Consider the following 18,832-nt stretch of genomic DNA (forward strand, 5'->3'; position numbering starts at 1 on the left):
TTACGAACGGCGGCGCACGAGTCGGATTCCCGCCGCGACACGAGCAGAGTACTCGTGTTTTCACGACGCTTCTACGTCCGTGACCCGTGGCGAAGTCGGCGCTCGATCACGATTGGATCAGTACCAGCTGATTCGTTCGTCAGAATGTTGGTGTACGTTTTGTTATTACGTTTCTGAGGGCTGCCTCTAACCGAGTGTTCTCTCGTCGTCAATCGCGAATCGGTCCGTGTGTGCGGAGACGATACGAGAGTGGCGGGCCAGAGTGCAAATTCCGGGGCACGCGAGTAGAGCCAAAAGGTAAATGCCAAATATGGGATACAACGTAACGTGTGTGTATGTGCGAGATGGTAGTGAGGATCGTGGTGTTTTGAAAGGACACGTCTAACCACGTGGAACGTGGTGCCAGTTTGTAGCGTGACTCGACAATTTGTTCGTGAGACGAAAAATATATTAAACGTGCATGCTTGAGAAAAGTGAGGAGGTAACAGTCTATGAGAGGAGGCGAGAAACAAAAGAGGGCACTTGAGACGATGTCGCGAAAGAAGAGAGAACAGAGACGGGAGAGAAAAGAGAGAGAGAGGCAGAGAAAGAGACAGAGAGAGAAAGAGAGAGAGAAACAGGCGAGGCAAAGATAGAATAAAGACACGAAGAAGAGAGTCGAGGCAGAGAGTTGACTGTTGTTCGTTCAGCGAAAACACGTGGGGAGCGAGCGGGAGTTTCGCCGTGATCGACGAACGTTGTTTCATAGCCCCGTAAATGAAAGTTCTTCTCGTTAAATGGATGAATCCCTCGTGTCGTATCTTGACGATCGATCGTTCCTCGGCACTTGGCGAAGGTGCACGAGAAACGGTGGAAAACGGCATCCTGTTAGACGAATATGCGCGAACGGTAAACGATGCTGCGCATACGAGCATGTAGAGTGTTCACATGGTGGCGGTAGGTGGGTAGCTGGATATCTGGTTTCTCACTCGCGGCTTCTGGGGCCTGTTGGTCACCGGAAAACAAACGGTCGAGGTCGGGGCCGAAGTCCTCCATGCAAAATGACGCATACTGAATACGCGCAACAACCGATGCAACAAACGAATGCTCTATGCAGTATGGGCATCATCGTGTGTGTTGTGTGTCTGTTGGGACGCTTTTACCCTCTTGCGCTTGCCTCTGGCGCGTGACGTAATCCATTCAAGCGCTTACTACGCAATACGGGACGCGGGCAGTAGCAGCCGCCTCTCTCTCTCTCTCTCTCTCTTTCTCCTCTCTCCTCTCTCTCCTCTCCAATATAGTATACCTTTCTCTTTATCTAGTCTAGAGGAAGACCATGCTTTCCATGCTTCCTTCCTTGTCGCACCCCCCTCCCACTTTGTCGGAACAACCCTTCTTTTTCTTATCATTCGATAATGGCGACGGGAAAGAAAACGGTCTCACGTCGTGCGTCGCAATTATAGTTTCCTCCCGACCGGTTTTTCCTTTCGTCCGTCAGTCGTGCTACTCTGTCTGTGTCTGCCTGCCTTTTGTGGCACGTGTTTTTACATATTCTCTGTTTGTCTCCGTCTCGAGTTAAGCGATCGTGCGTGCATAGACGTATATCCTGTGGTGCGAAGGAAATCATCAACGATCGAAGGATTTCCGAATACACGAGAGCAGAATTTCGCAGTCGTGTCCACTCGTGACCACCCTTTCTCCCTACCCCCACTTTTATGACATTCCCCTACCGTCGCGCCGAGTTTTCTTAGCGTCGCATGTGAATTACGCGGTTCTTACAGCAATCGGACGTGCCGAGCCGCGTTTTGTTTCGTCGCGTGTAGTGTGTACGCGTGTGTCGAACGCGTCGCGCGTGAGTACCGCGGGGAGTTAACGGTATCATGTTTAAAAAAGCAACCCGAGGCGCGCCAGTGACGATAACATGGTCGCCTTGAACGGTGTTTGGTGTACTTGTTCGTTTGGTGATGTCTGTTCATCATCCATGTGAATTCGTACTTCCGTTGTACTATTTAAATCTTTATAGTCGCATAAGAAACGATATTCCAATTGTGCTAGTAAACACAAAAGAAGCAGACTAGATCGAACTGTTTAACGAAGTTCAGTGCCGTGAATTATGAATTCTTCTGGTACGTAAATATGATTCCATCGCGTATCAACAACCTGTTCGAAGGTGGGATAAAGTAAACAAGCGGTGCGTAGATCGTCGAGAGCAGAGGCTACTTGCGGTGGTGGCGTCTCGGCGCTTTAACCTTCGGGGAGTGGTTCTTTGTGTTTCTTCTTTCTCTTTATGTTTTATGTTTTATTTTATTTTACCGGAGTCCGCGAAGCTAACTACGCATTAGAAACGGCTACGAATCATCGCGCGTCAGTCGAAGGAGTGAGCACGCGCGCGCACGTACGCATCAACTCACGCACGCAGTCTTTGTCCTAAATAGTCCGTGGAGCGAAGTGTTGGAAGAAAAAAGATGGAATTTCGTGGTGTATAGAGCAAACTCGTGTCTCTTGTGAAATCTTCTACGGGCGAAGCCTTGAAAAAGTTCCGGCTAGGCGACGACGCAGAAAAAGAGAATTAGTCTGTGGTCGTGTGTTTTGTAATCGGTCGCGTTACCGTACACATCGATCCAGCTCCTTTTCCACGTGCACTTGTACCTACGTATATACCCCTATACTTGTACAATTAATCACAAATGTCTACGTGTACTCCTCGAGCCGGAAACGTTTTTTAAAACGAACAAAGACATTGGCTCTCAGCAATTGTTTTGCGGTTCATTTTCTTTGAACATATTTCCACAGCTATGTGAAATCGTAGAACAAGTATACTTAACCGTCTTCTGTTCTCGTTAAACGTCACAGAGAATCAAAGGGAAAAGTCTCTGATGGAAAAAGTTTTGTCTTAGTCCTTAGTCTTAAGTTTCCTATACGAAATAAAACATCTTATCTCTTGTCGTTGTTGGCACGCGTGATCTGTTTCACTTTTACGCGAAAGATTTTCTCGAAACACCAAAAGTTCTCCTCGAAGTCGAAACAAGTTTGACACGCATATAAAAAAATTCATACATGCAAATGTCCATATAATATATATAATACACGTACGTAGAAGTCCTCCACATAGACGTCGCTAAGAACCTTCGTAGAACTGATCAAATCAAAACGTTAAACGTTTCGTAATTTCTGATAAAATTTCGTTCTAAAAGTCTCTCCTAAGTCTTCCTCCAAACACCTTAATATGCCGAGCAAATTTACCTTTTCACTTTGCACTGATGTATAACTGATAGTGTTGCCTTTTGGTTTCTATTGATAATATCATACGTACACATACACTGGAAACTTGAAGCGTGTAAACAGACCGCCGTGAGCAACTGCATGCGTACATCTACACGTCTATGTACGTGCAAAAATCGTTCTACTTGGCCTTTTTACTTCATATCTATTTTCGTTATTTACGCAGTGATTTCGGACTATCGGCATGCCGAGTAATGTGGGACACACGGCAGTGGTGCTTCGGTAGTGATTGTGTTATCGACGTGTCATCATCGAGGACGAACGACACGGATCCACTTCGCGGCCAGGAATGTATGTATGTATCTATGACACGCGTAAGTATTGGCGCGTAAAAAGTTTCGGCACGTTCCTTAGCCGACAATTTGAACGGTTTCTGCGATAATAACGCGCAACAAGCGATCGTGTCCCATAGCCGTTCGAATTGCGTGTCGGCCAAAGTATGTCGAAGAGAATGTTATTTGTTCGCCGGCGTCTAGACGCATGATTTTTTCGATAAAAGGTGCTTCGATAATGGTGTGGCGATTAAGCATGAGGATTAGAATAGTTTGTTTGCTACGAAGATAGTGTCAATATTAGGGGATAAATGCATTTACTGGAAATATTGATTACTATATAAGTACAGTCTACAGTGAGTCACGAAACTGTTTCGATTACTCGTACATTTATTAATATTACGCGTGCTGTGTAAAACTTCTTGAAGTTTCGTGATTTCACATTTCGTTAGAATTCTGATCGTGGTTACATATATTGGTAAAATTTGAATATCTTGTAAAAAATCAGTATACGACATAAGCAGTCGTATGTATACTGTGCCAAAGCCGTGCCGCTGTGAAAAGACTTAATAATTAGCCGTTTCGTTACGATAGAACTTGGGTTAAAATTGAAAACCATTCTGGATGTCCTTTTTTTTTTCAACTCGTGAACCATTGTTTGGCTCAGCACGAGATATACATATCTGTCACGTGCTCGCGAAACAGCGTTCAACTTCGACTTTGCGACACTTGTTCCGCGCTCAGGGTATCGCGTGAACAATGTTTTTTTTTTTTTCTCTGCTTCTCCGTGCCGACGTGTTTTTTGCACGCGTGGAAGAAGCTCGCGCGCGCACACGCTGTCTTCTGCACCACGTGCGCGTAGAAAACACGTTGCACGACATTCGATTAATCGGAAGCGATTAAACGGAAGTAAATAAAAACGCGCTCGAGCGAGGAACTGCAATGGTCGTTTCGAGTCGGTTTCGAAGTACGTTCGTTCGTAAATCGTGGAAAATGCTAATTACGCGTAAACATGCTGCGAACAATTAATTGGCTAGCCAACGAAACGGTTTTTGCGGCGCTAGTAAACAAAATTCAATTAATTGATCGATTATGCAACGAAGTTATTGCGGACGAGCGTGCATACTGATATCGATGATCGTTAAATTTTAAACGAAAGATACAGAACGCACGGAAACGTTAAATTTAACGATTCTGCGATAAATTACGTTTAGTGGCCGTTTAATTTAACCGATTGCTATAATAAGAAAAAACTGTCAATTTACGTGCGCGAGCTTAAATCACGTTAAATTATTTATAGTAGGTTGTATCGCATACGTAAAGAATCGAAAGTCACGTAACCGCGTATCAGAATGAAGACACGATTTAAAGAGGATCGTAACTCGACGAGAAAAAGCCGTGACGCAACCATGTTTTGTGTTATTGTGATTATCTTGAAATTATAACCTTCAACAGAGAGACAGAGAGAGAGAGAGAGAGAGAGAGAGAGAAAGAGCGTGTTCCCTCGTAAACAAAATTTTTATCGTAGATCGTTCTATCCATCCTTACCCGACTGTCAGAATTTCGTTCGGGTGTGAAATAAACATGGCTGGTCCGTCGTCACGCGAATGCAGGGAGCTGTGACGGAGACCGGGAAACGAGAGAAATATTGACCATCAGATATAACAAAATGGTTACGTAAGCTAGGCGACGGAAGGGTGGTTGATCTGAGGAAAATTATTGTCACGTCTCTCGTTCGGTTAAATTTTCTCTCGCATAAATTTTCCCATAGAAATAACCATCTAGCTAGCGTGTAACCACTTTTACGTATGCAGAGTAAAGAAACGTATCAGATAGCCGTATTTCATTTACGCTCGATGGAAAAGAGAGATAAGAAGATTTTATTAAAGGTACACCATCCTCGATAACCGACAGGATAAAATACGTGACCAGTTAACGAAACGACGAAAGTTATTGTATTCTCGACTATGAACACGAAACGACAGCTCGCATCGTTACGACCGATCATCCCCATTATCTCGACTCTTCCGTAATCAGCTTCTGTTCTAAAAATAACGACAACGTGTCGCTACCGATGGAAAAGAAACGCGGACACATGTACGTCGAGAACGTTACTAAACACGATAACGATCGCGAGAAATCACCGTCGGGATCGTAGAACGGAAACGCCGACGATTTATAGTTTAAAAAAGGTCTGCGCCGTTTAATAAGGTCGAGATCATCTCCCTGGTATCGCGGTCCGGTGCGTTTGGGGAGGGACGCTTTTCCAACGGTTTTAATATAAAACGACTCGGTCGACGAAACGATCGGACTACGAGCAAAGACAATGAACGTGTACGGCTAATTTTTAATGAGACGCGCACCAAGCATTTACCTACGTAACGCGAACCGATTCAACGAGTTTGACGCAACGGTTGTGACACACATGACGTATACCTTGCAGCGATAACGTGTTATCGCGACCACCGTGATGCAATTTCTTCGGTTTCCATTAATCTTAATCGATTTTTTTTTCTTTCATGAATGAAAATCGTAGAATAAGCATTCTATTTTCTCTCGATGTTTCTATTACGTTACTACGTTTATCGAGTACTATTATACAACTTAGGCGTAGATAACGCAGCATCTGGTTGAAACTTTATTTACTTGTCTTATTTATTTGGAAAAGGAAAGAGCTAGTTCATCGTAATGATATGCATTTTTGTATTTAACGCTTCGAGTAAGTAGTAACGAAAGTAATATTCGGCGAATTCTTGCGACTGTTTTTCAGCATCGCATAAATCGAACGAATTCAACAGAATTGAATAACGTGAATCGATCAAGAGAGAATGAAATGAAATGCTGCGTCAACGTAAGTTCCAGCCTCGATGGGTTAAGGTTGGCTAGAACTTGCGTTTTGACAGAAAACTGAACGTCCGATACAATCGAAAGTTAAATAGCCGTGCTTCCACGTTTTCGCGATTTTCATCCCGGCGTGTAATACGCGCGGTATTTGCGCTATCACAGCGACCACTACTAGCAACGAACTGACCGGCACGAAAATGAAAGTTACGAAGTGGAAATATCCATTCGCTGGTTGTTACGAAAAGTGGAAATTTCCTCGCGTGAAGGTCGTGGCTGTAATACAGCCGTTTAAGGAGATCGAGGTTTCCATGGAAAAGGAAAATGTGACGGTCAAGGACGACGAAAATATAGATCAATTAGCGCGGTATCGCGCTTCGTATGCTCGCCGCAGGGAACTCAGTTTCAATGTAACAAGTAATTCTTGTCGCACAAAACGCGCGTATCTATTTGTCGTGTAACAACGACTGAAATCGATGAAATCATTAAGACGATATGTCAGCTTCTCCTGTGTCTCCCAATATACACCGAATTAAGGACAAATAACTGTACGTAGGTCAGAAGTAATCGGGAGAGCAGTTTGGAATTTCGTGACGAATTGATACAGGTGGAGAAATTAAGGTCACTGGAAGATTTTGAGTGATGGAACTTCTTTGCAACTTTGTTCTTATGGACTTTTTTTTTCTTCAAATTTATGGTATCACAGTATCATCAATTTTAACATGTTTTATATCTGTTAGCGTTAGCAAGCGTACGTCTTCTCCAGATTATCGTTTAATTTTTACACAGTCGCATGGATGGATCCTTTTTATATAAAATTTTCATTTGAAGTTTAAACAAATTTTTATAATATCGATATACAGAGCGACAACGTGGAAAATATTTATCGTTACATGATCGACGTGAAAACGCGTCGAAAATAATTTGATTGTAAAAGCTGTTTGTAAGAGTCACAAGAGGAACGTAATGAATTATGACCAATTATACGTGTTAGCCTTTGCTGTCAAACCGAAATTCGATGATCGTTTATGGAATATATCGTACGATTTTGGAATATTATTTAAATTCTGCGTAATCGAGCTTCACGCTTATCCGTACACCATAGATCCCAAAATTCCAATGAATCAGCCTGTATATCGTGACTACGTCCAATCGGCCGAAAAGGACACACGTGGCCATATAAGCCAAAGAGGCATCTATTTCCTCGTAAACGGCTGGAAATGTCCTCGAAGCGTTCGTCTGTCGGTGAGCAAGTAGTATAAACCGAAAAGGATGGGAGAGGTCAAAAGAGGCCGTGATCTCTTGACACACGTAATTTGGGACGACGCAAAAGCAATGCGTGGGTCGTTGCCGAAGCTTCCTGGAAGCGTTTTCTCACGGTGTTTATATGTTCTTGTTTCCACGCCTTCGATCGATTCCGCAACCCACTGAAAATAGATCGTCTATCGAATCACGCGATCCCATGAAATAAAATATGCAAAGTAGATCTTTTCGTTAATTTAAACTCGTTGCGATCCTCGACTTTTTATATTTCCATCTTTCGCCGATAACGGAAACTCGTGATATATTTTTTAAAGTTAGGAGGATACAAATTGAACCGAAAATAAACCGCAAGGCTAAGTATAAATGTCCAACGGTATAATTTTGCGTTGCAACGGTTTGATTCTATGGCGAATAATAGCAATTTCCGGAGGCCATTAACCCCTGATACACGAGCGGTTAACTGGCCCCTTATTGTACGGAGTCTGATCCTGATGATCATTCAAATCGATAGTCCGGTTATGTAGATACATCGTGCGGATTAGAACCGATGCAGCGCAGACGAGAGATGCGATGCTGCACCCCGTTCCGATTTCGTATTAATCGCCGTTACTCGATGCACGCGACCTGTCTTCAATGTGCGATTCGTCGGATTTGTGTGTATTTCTAATCGCAGAATGCGCATACGGTACGTCGTGAAATATATCGGTGGTTGTAATGGAATCGAAAAAGAAGAACATTCGCAAGTGAAGCTGTTGCGGAGAGAATGAACGATGGAATTCTCAAATCACAGAAATAGAAATTAACACGCGCTTACCATTGCACACTAAGAGGAGATTCCAACGCTTTGTTGCGTTATCTTGAAATAGTTGCGCCAATCTGGCAATTTGTAGCACTTTGTTAAGAAAATAACCGGAGAATGCGACGAAATAAAAATTTATGTTTGTACTATTCTCTTTGTCTAATCTACCGAGATAGTAACTAACATTTGAAATTATTTGCATAACTAAAATACATATGCATTTGCATAAAAGTCCTCGGTTTAGTCGTCGCTGTAAACAAATATTACGCGATTTTGCTACGTCTCGACTCGTATTGTACGATCTACTGTTGCAATCCGATACGTATTTCGTACATTATATGTTACGTGCTAAAGCTGCCAAGTCTCACAGCTTCACTTGTACGTACAAAGCCGCGACTACATGACATCGTTTATCTACATCGGGCCTTACTCGAAATCTTTTCTACAGAAATGTGTCTGTACACTTTTGAATATCGCCTGTTGCTCGTCTATCTGGCTTCAGACATCGTCGATGCGAAGGGAAACTCGAGGGACTCGGTGGAAAATTGATACAGATTCGGAAGGAAGATGAGACAAATTTAGGAAATATCGTATAGAACTTTTAGATCTTCATGAGATGATTTAGCAGTGTTCGGAAGCATACACATTCTCCAACTAAGCGTTTAACTGCCTTTTTATCTGTCTTTGATTTCCTCGATGTAAAAATTTCCTCGTTTCTACTATCTTTCTAGCGAGCTTCTCCGCTTTGGTGGAAATTTCTATTGTGAGAATTTTCATTCTATACTTAAACAATAGGAAGAAGATTCTTATTTGGTTTTATTTTATTCTGTCGCTCTTCTTCCGACCTGCTTGGTTGACAACCAAGCGATTGAGGATTTTGTCATTAGATGGTAATGACAAAATCCACGATCAGTTGTCGACCCAGTAAACGGATAGAATTCCTATCGCGTCGTATCTTGACTAGGAAGAAAATATGATTTTTCAGAAGCTCGGCAAGGTTAATCTTGTTTTTCGTTGTTCCTCGGCGTGTCGCAATTTTGTTTCGTTTTGTTTTCGTAGATGTTCATAGACCGTAGAATCTGGTATTATTTGAATATCGAAAATTGGCGCAGATAGAAGCGGTGAAAGTCGATCAAATTGGTGGCGACAGATGTTAAGCACGAGAATAGTAATTTAATGGTCGACTAACTTCGATGAAAGCATTTCCCCGTCGATGCGTCTCTTCTTCCGCGTGTTTTTTTCGTCGCGATCAGACGCTATGGTCTTTTTACGCTGTTCCCGATGAACGAACTTGTGTCTACGTATAAGCCAGGAAACATTTATCATCAGAAGCTCCGCGCCGATGCGTAGACTCGGGATTACGGTGGAATGTAAAAGATCCATAGAGAAGTGTTTGACTTTTACGAGCGAGCATGAAAATCGATCGTAAACGTCCCTCCCTCTTTTTCATAATTTACCATTTTACGTACTGTCATATCCTGTATATTACCTTGCGGCGAAAGCACGTCGCTGTATTAAAACTGACGTTTGAATCATTCTCCCAAGTCACGTGATACGCTAGCGTCATTTCGAACAGTATATTAAACGAAGCTGCCACGATTGGAGGGGGTCAAACGTGCGCCATTTTAGTTGATCGATCGTCGCGTGTTACTCGAAGACCGAATATCGCCCGTTTTCTGCGTCGTTCCTCCTTAATTTTCGTGCGCCCTTCGCATGGAACCTTGCAGGAAACGAGGAATAAGTCACATGGCTCGAAGGACCAAACTAACGACGCAGTGATGCAATTTCTCGTCCTGTCATTCCCGTTTGCCTTCGTATAATCTCGTTTGCCCGATGATCCGACCCGTAATCACGTAAATGAGATTTCTCTATCGTCATCGTCTCGTTTGCCGCAACGGTGAACGTTGTTTACGCGCGTGAATATAATTTGCGTTTCTAGAAATAATTCGCTATTATCTCTCGGTTGCACTCGTCTTGGTTTCGCATCTCGCTAAACCGACCGTGCCCTCGTTTCGGGATAAACTCGAAAGAATTTCCTTCCCGCGAATAATTCTCGTAGGCATTATTATTGGTTGCTTGTGATTTTTCTTTCCATGAAATTGATAATCGAGATGACCTCCCGTGATTTATTTTTGCTTTCGAGAAAACACGTTAGAGGAAATGGAAAAAGAAGATACCGCGTAGGAGTAGTGTCGGAAAGTTGATACTGGCGTGTAAATGTTGGCGACTCTGATGTTGATATATTAATGCGTTGAAAAATATTAATGGTGCTCGACTCGACCGATGTTTTTCGATATCAATACGTATCGTCGTTTAATTACTGTCAACAGACAGTCCGTAGAAATGATAGTTTTATAATAAGTCCAAATGAAACCACCGAGGAAGTTAAAGTGCGAGTTTAAAAAACGGCATAAAGTATTTCGCAATAATTTGAACACCGATACTCGAGGACTAATAACGTAATAAGGTATTAGCAAGCATACGTATGGTTTTCATGATCGTTATCATTAAGACGTTAACGAGCCTCGCAGTCCATCCTTAATGTACAAATACGTAATTTCACACAGTCTTGCGGTTGTAAAATACCGTGCGTATCGTCTTGTTACAAGCTGTAATTACGACTAATCTAATTGTATCTTTACCAGTCGAGCATTTTGCATCGCTGATTTCGTTGCCTGTTACACCAAGGGTTATTTCTCTCTTTTTTCGTTTTCTGCTCGTAAAACACCATTTGCACGTTAATTATCAACAGTCGAACGTTCTTCGCAATTTCATTGGAGAATTTTAATTGTATCGATATTACGCTCGTTCGCGATGATACGGTCAACATCGTTGCTTAATCAATCCGTATCTTGTCCATTCGATTAATTGGCGAATATTTCAGGCTTGGTATGTACGGCTTTTGTGATTTACCGATCCGAATGATTATTATCGTGTTTGTCATCGTTATCGTTATGATATTATTATCGGAGGAAATATAAAATATAATAATTTGCAGATATAATTTGTCGATCACCGATGTGGATTTATTTCGAATATTTTTCATTTAGTTGAAATTTCAATTTTAGTTAACGAATTTCTGATAATGCAACGAAAATGTTAATTATACTTTGTTCCGGTTTGTTTCGATTAAAAATAAAGAATATGTCAACGTTAAGAATATTTTGTTACGTCGGTCTTTATTTTGGCTCGATAATAAAATTCAAATATTCAAACAGTTAGCTGTTGCGACCTCTTTGAAAAGCGTGTGCCTAAAACTTGTCGGAAAAAGTAAACTGCGACGAATATACTCGTCAAATACAGAGTATACGTGGCTGTTATTACACAGAATTAAATTATAATGAAACGACTGTTTTATTTTTTAATTTTATTGCCGACAGGGAACGTCGTAACGCGAAATATTGCCATCTCTTCATGACGAATATACTCGTCAAAAACAGCTAACTGGTTAAGATATCATTCCTCGGGAATGTAAATCAATTCCGTGGCGCTATTGCGTCATTATATTTTCCTGTCGTTGCAGCATCGAGTTATATCTAATATCACCATACTTATATCTCTTACAGAACAATTCGAAATTCTTTCAAAAGAATTGCAAGTACTTCCAAATGTCCATTTATACGTAATCACGCGTAATTTATAAATGAAATTAATTAGCGTGTAACGAGAACGAGGACCGCGACTTAACAGCAAAATAAGCTTGCAGAATGTTCCGGACGAATTCTCGAGCTGGAAAATTTCGGCACGAGGTTACAACGTCATGTCCATCTAATTATGGTCCGGTTAACATAACGCCTCGTTCGTGAGTCAGCTTGTTGACGTTCTTTCAAACGATTTTGCTCTACCGCTTCGTTTCTGTCTTTCTTATTATTTCGTCGGGTCTCGCTCGCTCACGTTCATTCAAGACAATGAAAAGTGGTCGGTTTTGCGTAAAGATGATAAAAAAAGCATCAGCTCGTAAACACGCGCATCTGCAGCTACCATTCATATTTAGACATTTGGTGTATAATTAGACCAAAAGATTGATATTTTTGATATATTCTGAAAGTTGTGATAGAAGAACGTGCCTTTGCTGTTCATTTGTTTATAAATAGATCTAAGTTGAAATCAGTTGTATGTACAGCTGTATCACTCGAGAGAGGAACATGTTTTATAATAAATAAAATAATGATAAACAGGTTCGTTTCAAGAGTATTTTACATATTTGTAGGCGGTAACGTATCTATATTTCTTTTTTTTTTTTTTTCTGTTTCTTGTTCTCTGTTATCGTTTGTTGCGTCAGCATGAGGCGAACAGAGAGACCGGAAATGGGTTGCGAGTGAAAACAATGTGCGTTATAGCGAGGCTAGTGTTCGTTACGTGCTACGGAACAAGTCGCCTCTAAAGGGAGTATTTTTCTCCGCTTTTCCTTCTTTTTCTTTCGTTTCAGGGTTGATAAAATTGTTCGTGATAGAAGGGTTTATCGTGACTCATGGGATTCGCGAGATGAGCTGTCTTGGGGTAAATTTGCTTTGGTCTTCTTTTCCTTCCTACATAATTGAGTGAAATTGTGGCTAATACGAGTGACACAGGTTTCGACGAAGTTAAAATCGAGTTACTAGGAAGCTAAACTGATCAATTTAATTTTCTTTCACTTAGAAAGAAATTTTGGTTTTATATTTTCGTTTTAATGTCGGAATATAACATTAGCGGACGAATTTGTTTTTCGCGTGACTCGATCGTGCGCTGGTAAAGTTAAAATCCAAGGGTTTGGCGAATTTTCGATGGCTTGGAAATTAAATAAAAATTCCAATTAAACAAAAGTCGAACGCTCTTGGAGACTATATACAAGTCTTAACCAAACGAAAACCAAAGTGCAATGGAAAGCTAAACGATGGTCAAATGCGAAAAGAAATGGCACAAGACCGTTTATGTTATAATTTCACACGCGAGACTGCACCCTGCAAACAAGAACTTGGGACATTTTTTACCAAACTACGAACCATTTGTAGGGAATTTGTACCAAGGTATACCGTAGCATTTCAAATTAATTAACCGTACCACGAACAATATTTCAAACTAAGTACACCGAAACGTTGTTAGTTATTAGTTAAAATCTGGAAAATTAAGCACACAGAGGGTTCGAGTTTAATCGTTTAATCTTCGTTCATGGTCTGCAGGAAGAAATTAATATGTATGTGTATATCCTTGGAATTACGTGATTCGTTTCTGAATCTCGGATATCCTATCGAGTAGCAACCACGAGGAAAACGTGAGATCGCGAACGAAACATCGTTAACATCATCGAAGGTTCACGATCACATCAACCTTTAACTAATTCTCACTCGATCGTATCTAGTCGGTCGTACATCACGATTGGTACATAGAACGAAAGAATTTAAAATTCTATCAGGTACGTCGAAAGGTTCTGTCGTTTTTGTTCTTCGAAAGGATGGGAACCAATTATTCGCACTGGAATTTCTACTAATTAGTCTTCGATATAGCGTCCTTTTCGTTAAATTTCTCATTGTTCTTATTAAAATATCCTTCCAACCACTACTCTACGACTTGATTCTCAGCGTCGAATATTTTTCCTATCGGGGAAATTTATAAAGACCCGAAGAAATTGCCAATTTATATTTAAAAAAGGCTGAGAGAACTACTTTTATCGTATATTTTTTTTTTTTTTTTAACTTCAACAAAATGCCAGATTTCTGGTGCGTTTCGTCGTGGAACGATCGATCGATCGAATTTTCAACAAATAATTTGTTCAGCAAAGTACATATTATGGACTGTCATATACTAAGCACAGAAATAAATAGATAGCGTACGTTTATGTATTTATTGCTTATACAGGGTGGTTGGTTATACTGGTGGTACAAACGGAAAGAGGGTGATTCTACGCGAAAAAAGAAGTCGAAAATATAGAATAACAATTTTTTTTTTTTTTTAATTTTTCCATCGAGACAACGATCTACAGTGAGCTCCGTTATAACGAGACGCGATAAAGTGCGCGCGTACCGAGCGAAAATTCAAAGCCGATTTTCTCGAAAACAAAGCCTCGAACGAAAAATTTTTATTCTATATTTTCGACTTCTTTTTTCGCGTAGAATCACCCCCTTTCCGCTTGTACCACCAATTACCAACCACCCTGTATACGAGAAATTTAAATATCCAGAGCGAAGCACATACTTCTTATCGTGTTTACTAGATGAAACAAATTTTTACTCGGATCCTACTTCAGTTGCGTTTGTAAATAAAAATATGAAATTGTACGAACGTCTGAACGTACACGATCTACTCGTAAATATACACAGAAAAGCTGACGATAAAATTTCTTGGTCGATCTAACACAATAGAACATCAAGATTCGTGTCGGGCGAAGGTCATAAGAGACCAAGTTTGAACTGTTGAAATCTGTATTGGACTGTGTACGATGTTTCACGATATCTATTACACTCGTATGAAGAAAAGATCGCAACAAGCGAAACTTCACTGCCGAAATTTCGTCGTAAGTAGCACGACTTTAACGCGTGACGAGTATATGAAAGATGCAAGTTCCTTAGATCGAGAGGTGTAAAAGTTGCTAATAAATAGCGCGATGAGTCGTTCGACTGAAAATTCGTGCACGTGCGTCTGTCGCTATGGCGAAATAACATAGCCGCGCAACTATGCCGGCCCTGGGCTGCGGCTGGCATACTTTTCGTGCTAAGAACCAAACGCGAGCGTGCCAAGCTACCTCGATGCGTTAATTAATTTTGCAACTTGTCGTCGAACGTCGATGAAAGTCGAATCTTGTCATTTCGAGGACGCGCGACCGTATACACAGTCGAATTCCTTTCGAGTTTGTAGCATTTCTCGCGAACTTGAAATTCGTCGGCCAAGTTTTACGCGAATTCGTCGCTGTAAATTTGTTTTTCCCAATTCTTGATGGCGAATATTACATTAACGCGTTCACCGCCACTTCCATTTATTCCAACACTTACGGACGGTTTTTGTAAATATACTGCGCGTGTCACGCGAAAGATTTTTTATGATACACGACGATATGATACAATTGGCGCGATCACGTTGGCAAAGTTTGAAACTGAAATCCGGAAATTCGTATAGAAGATGGAAAATATTTATTGCAGAAACGTATACTTTGGGAAAATCAGAAAATTATTTGAGCAGTTGGTCGTCCATCGTGACTCGTAAATGTATTCTCAGATCGCTTTCAAACTTTACCACTGGTATTCAGTCAGCTATACTCGCAAACAGTTAACGTTTGGACTTAGAACAGTTAGGACATTGTACAGTTAGAAAAAGAAGAAAAGAGAATATGCTTTCCTCTACTGTGGTATATCTTGGGCTTAATTTTAAACGTGTGATCATTCTTCTTTTATCACATCTTGTCGATGATTCAAAATGGTTTCAGCCTGTTTGTTTTGGATCGGTTCAAATGTGAACAGAATAGATACTATGATTTATTTCTGATATACGCGAGTTGCTCGAAATAATTTGAGGGTCGTTCGTAAATAGATTATCCAACACTCTCGATACTATGCTATGCAAATGCTCTGTAAAGTTCATACAAACTGAAATACATGTAGCCTGGTTTTTCTCTATGTACTTTATAGTAAAACTTATTTCGCCATTCCCTGTTGAAAGCTGACGAAACAACGTGAATTTTACGTCGTTTTACGTCGATCGTGTATCCCTGTTTCAAAGATCTATCTCTTATTGTTTATAATAGATTTTAAAGGGATCTATTTTGAGTGGACATATTTCTCTAACGAAATTCGACCGACGTACTTCTCTGCGTTACGAATTATTCATGTCGTCTAGATCACGTATCGTCACGAATTCCTTGGCAGAGTGGCTGATAAGAAACGAGGGCTCAGACACGAGCCAATCCGCTGTTTATCAGCTCGTTATCAGGGCCGCGTCAACTTATGAATGGGCGGAATGATGCCAGTTCGTACGATTTCGGGCTCCTTCATGACCACCCGAGTTTTTCGTAAGATTTAATTACGAGCACGAGAAACGTATGGACCATTCACTTGGTGGAATTTCTTATGAACTGTTTTTCAAGTGCGTGTATTATCTCGGAAATTTGGAATGGCTTGATATCAGGGCAAATCAAATACTCGAAAATGTCAAGTACTCTTAGCAAGATCAAAACAAATCTGTTTACTTCGGCATTACTTCTTAATATGAAAAGGAAGAAGAAGGAGCCAAGGAGGAAGTTAAAGAGGTGCAACCTAAATTGCATACTAAATTACGTTGTATTCACGAGAGAAACCAATATGTATACGATTTACTCGAAGATGAACATTTTTAGTCGAACTAAAAGCCACCTGAATGTTTCCATTACCGTTTGATAAGGTCGTTCACTTTAGTTTCGTTTTTACTTTCGTAAAATCACCGTATTTTTGCTGTTTTATCTAGGCTCGTCGAAAAGAGAAATAATTTGAATATCGCGTTTTCCACTTTGTGACAAGCGACACATTTTTAAGAGAATTAGAAAGTCGTTAAAAAAACAAAGGATTAGAGATATTTTCCAGAAAACGATATCCAAACAAGGATAATAATCGTGGAATATTTTAGCGGTTGAAACAAAACCTCCCTAATATCTGGAACAAGAGTTAACAATCTATAATTTTTCTTAGTATAATTTATAATTTATAATTACTTTACCGAATAGTTATGTATTTGCATATTACGTGTTCCTACGTATTTGTAAAATTTTCCTAAGCGAATAAATGTTTTGCTTAGATATTTGCATAAACGAGGTCAAACAAATTTAACACAACTCCAGAGTTGAAAAGTCGGTCGATATAGTCAGCAATATATATAGTTATATATATATATATATAATTAACACTTGCAATTATCGCAATTTGTTTCAAAATGAATATCAGCCAATCCTCTCAATTAATCGTCTCGAGTTTATCGAAGTTCCCCGATACGATGAATTATTGGGTTTCAACAAAGAGAATGAAGTGGATAAATTAAGTACCATGAGAATAATTCGATAACGAACTCTGTTTCTTCTTGCGATCGGGTTCAAGTATTTTTATCGTCGTTTTATCTGTAGTAAATTTTCAGTTACTGTACTACTTCCTTTGAGACTTCCTTTTCCTCCGTGTAATTACGCTACCATGAAATTTGCCGGTCGAAGCTACTATCAAGCTATTTTCTTTCCTGTTTGTTACTTTTTTTTATCTGCATGAATGGCATTTAAAATTGTTGTGAAGCAAATGCCATCGCGTTGTTTTCAAATCTTGTTGGAAAGAATATTGCATAAAAGAAACGACTTCTCCAACGTTTCTTATTTAACAAAAACGGGCTTCTGTTTTCCAACGAATACGTTAATTACGAGATAATACGATAATTACGAGATCGTTTGATTTCTTTTTTCTTTTGTTTCTCAAATTTTCATTCAATGACATTTCAAGAATTTTTCTTACGATTACCCGCAATGACGAAAGGGAGATGTCTTTGAATTCTCCTCTTTATGAAACCTCTTGTAATTTTCTCTGCTTGTTTCTAGGAAATGATAGGAAACAGAATAATCTAATCAGCGTGACTCGATAGCAGATTATCCAATAATTCTACTGTCCATTAAGTCTAGCTTAATTCAGTGAAATGACACTTTACAAATTTCTGAACCTTATCAAACAAGATTTCACCCATATTCCAATTTGTTCGTTAAATTACAACAACTTGGATACTCATCGTTAGTTACGTCAAAGTACCAGGCTAATTACCATTCGAAGCAACCTGAATATTCCTAATAACCATATTAAAACGATCAATTTCTCTTCGCGATAACCAACCTCTCATCTTCATCTGTCCACAAAAGGAAGAGTGTAAAAATAAAAAAATAGAAAAAAAAAAAAAAGAAAAGTAAAAGGAGAAATGGAAACTTCAAAATGAGGCATCAACGTGTCGACCATTCCTCGTACAAACTTGACAAGATATAAATTCCAATTTCTGAGCTGGAAAGGAGTGGATATCTGATGAATATAGAAGCGGATCCTTGGTTTCACCGCAGAAAACTTGTTCCCAGACCTGACAGTGGAGCATAATTATACTCGTCACGTAAATAAAAATGAACCGTGCAATTACTGCGCAAACCACACGAACTATGTTGCATATAGGAAAAAATCTCCTCCTTTGGAAATATTTGCATACAAGATACTGGAGTAACAAAAATGCTAAGTGCAGGCAAAAAGTTAATGTTCGGTATTCATCATCCAGTTAGCTACCACGTTATTATCACGCGCAAGTCGGCCTTTTACGTAATCTTGAGCAACTTGAAATCTTTTCACCAAAAAGCGCCGCTTACAACAGCTTTGAAGTTGTCGGTAAATTTATGCGAGTAGGAAGGTGTCAAAGTCCACATCTGTAACATTACGTTCGATATATTGCG

At 40.1% G+C, this 18,832-nt stretch overlaps 1 protein-coding gene and 1 long non-coding RNA gene across 10 annotated transcripts in view; one reads left to right on the plus strand and one right to left on the minus strand.

The window, feature by feature from the left end:
- LOC117234181 overlaps window positions 1-18,832 on the minus strand; it is a 77,766-nt gene that overhangs the window by 33,370 nt on the left and 25,564 nt on the right. The window lies entirely within an intron of this gene.
- The window catches only part of LOC117234172 (insulin-like peptide receptor), a 33,069-nt gene continuing 14,306 nt past the window's right edge, over window positions 70-18,832 (plus strand). For 2 of the 9 annotated variants that reach the window (XM_033495136.1, XM_033495142.1), the window contains exons 1-2: window positions 70-297; window positions 3,428-3,556. The gene's annotated coding sequence lies outside the window, so the exon portion shown is untranslated. Of the gene's footprint in view, window positions 298-1,592; window positions 2,794-3,074; window positions 3,365-3,427; window positions 3,557-18,832 lie in introns of those variants that run through there. The other 7 variants (XM_033495143.1, XM_033495145.1, XM_033495140.1 and 4 more) reach the window with 6 other exon arrangements.

Source organism: Bombus vosnesenskii, unplaced genomic scaffold (assembly GCF_011952255.1).
Source record: "Bombus vosnesenskii isolate JDL3184/JDL3185 unplaced genomic scaffold, Bvos_JDL3184-5_v1.1 scf7180000013302, whole genome shotgun sequence".
Classification (NCBI taxonomy): domain Eukaryota; kingdom Metazoa; phylum Arthropoda; class Insecta; order Hymenoptera; family Apidae; genus Bombus; species Bombus vosnesenskii.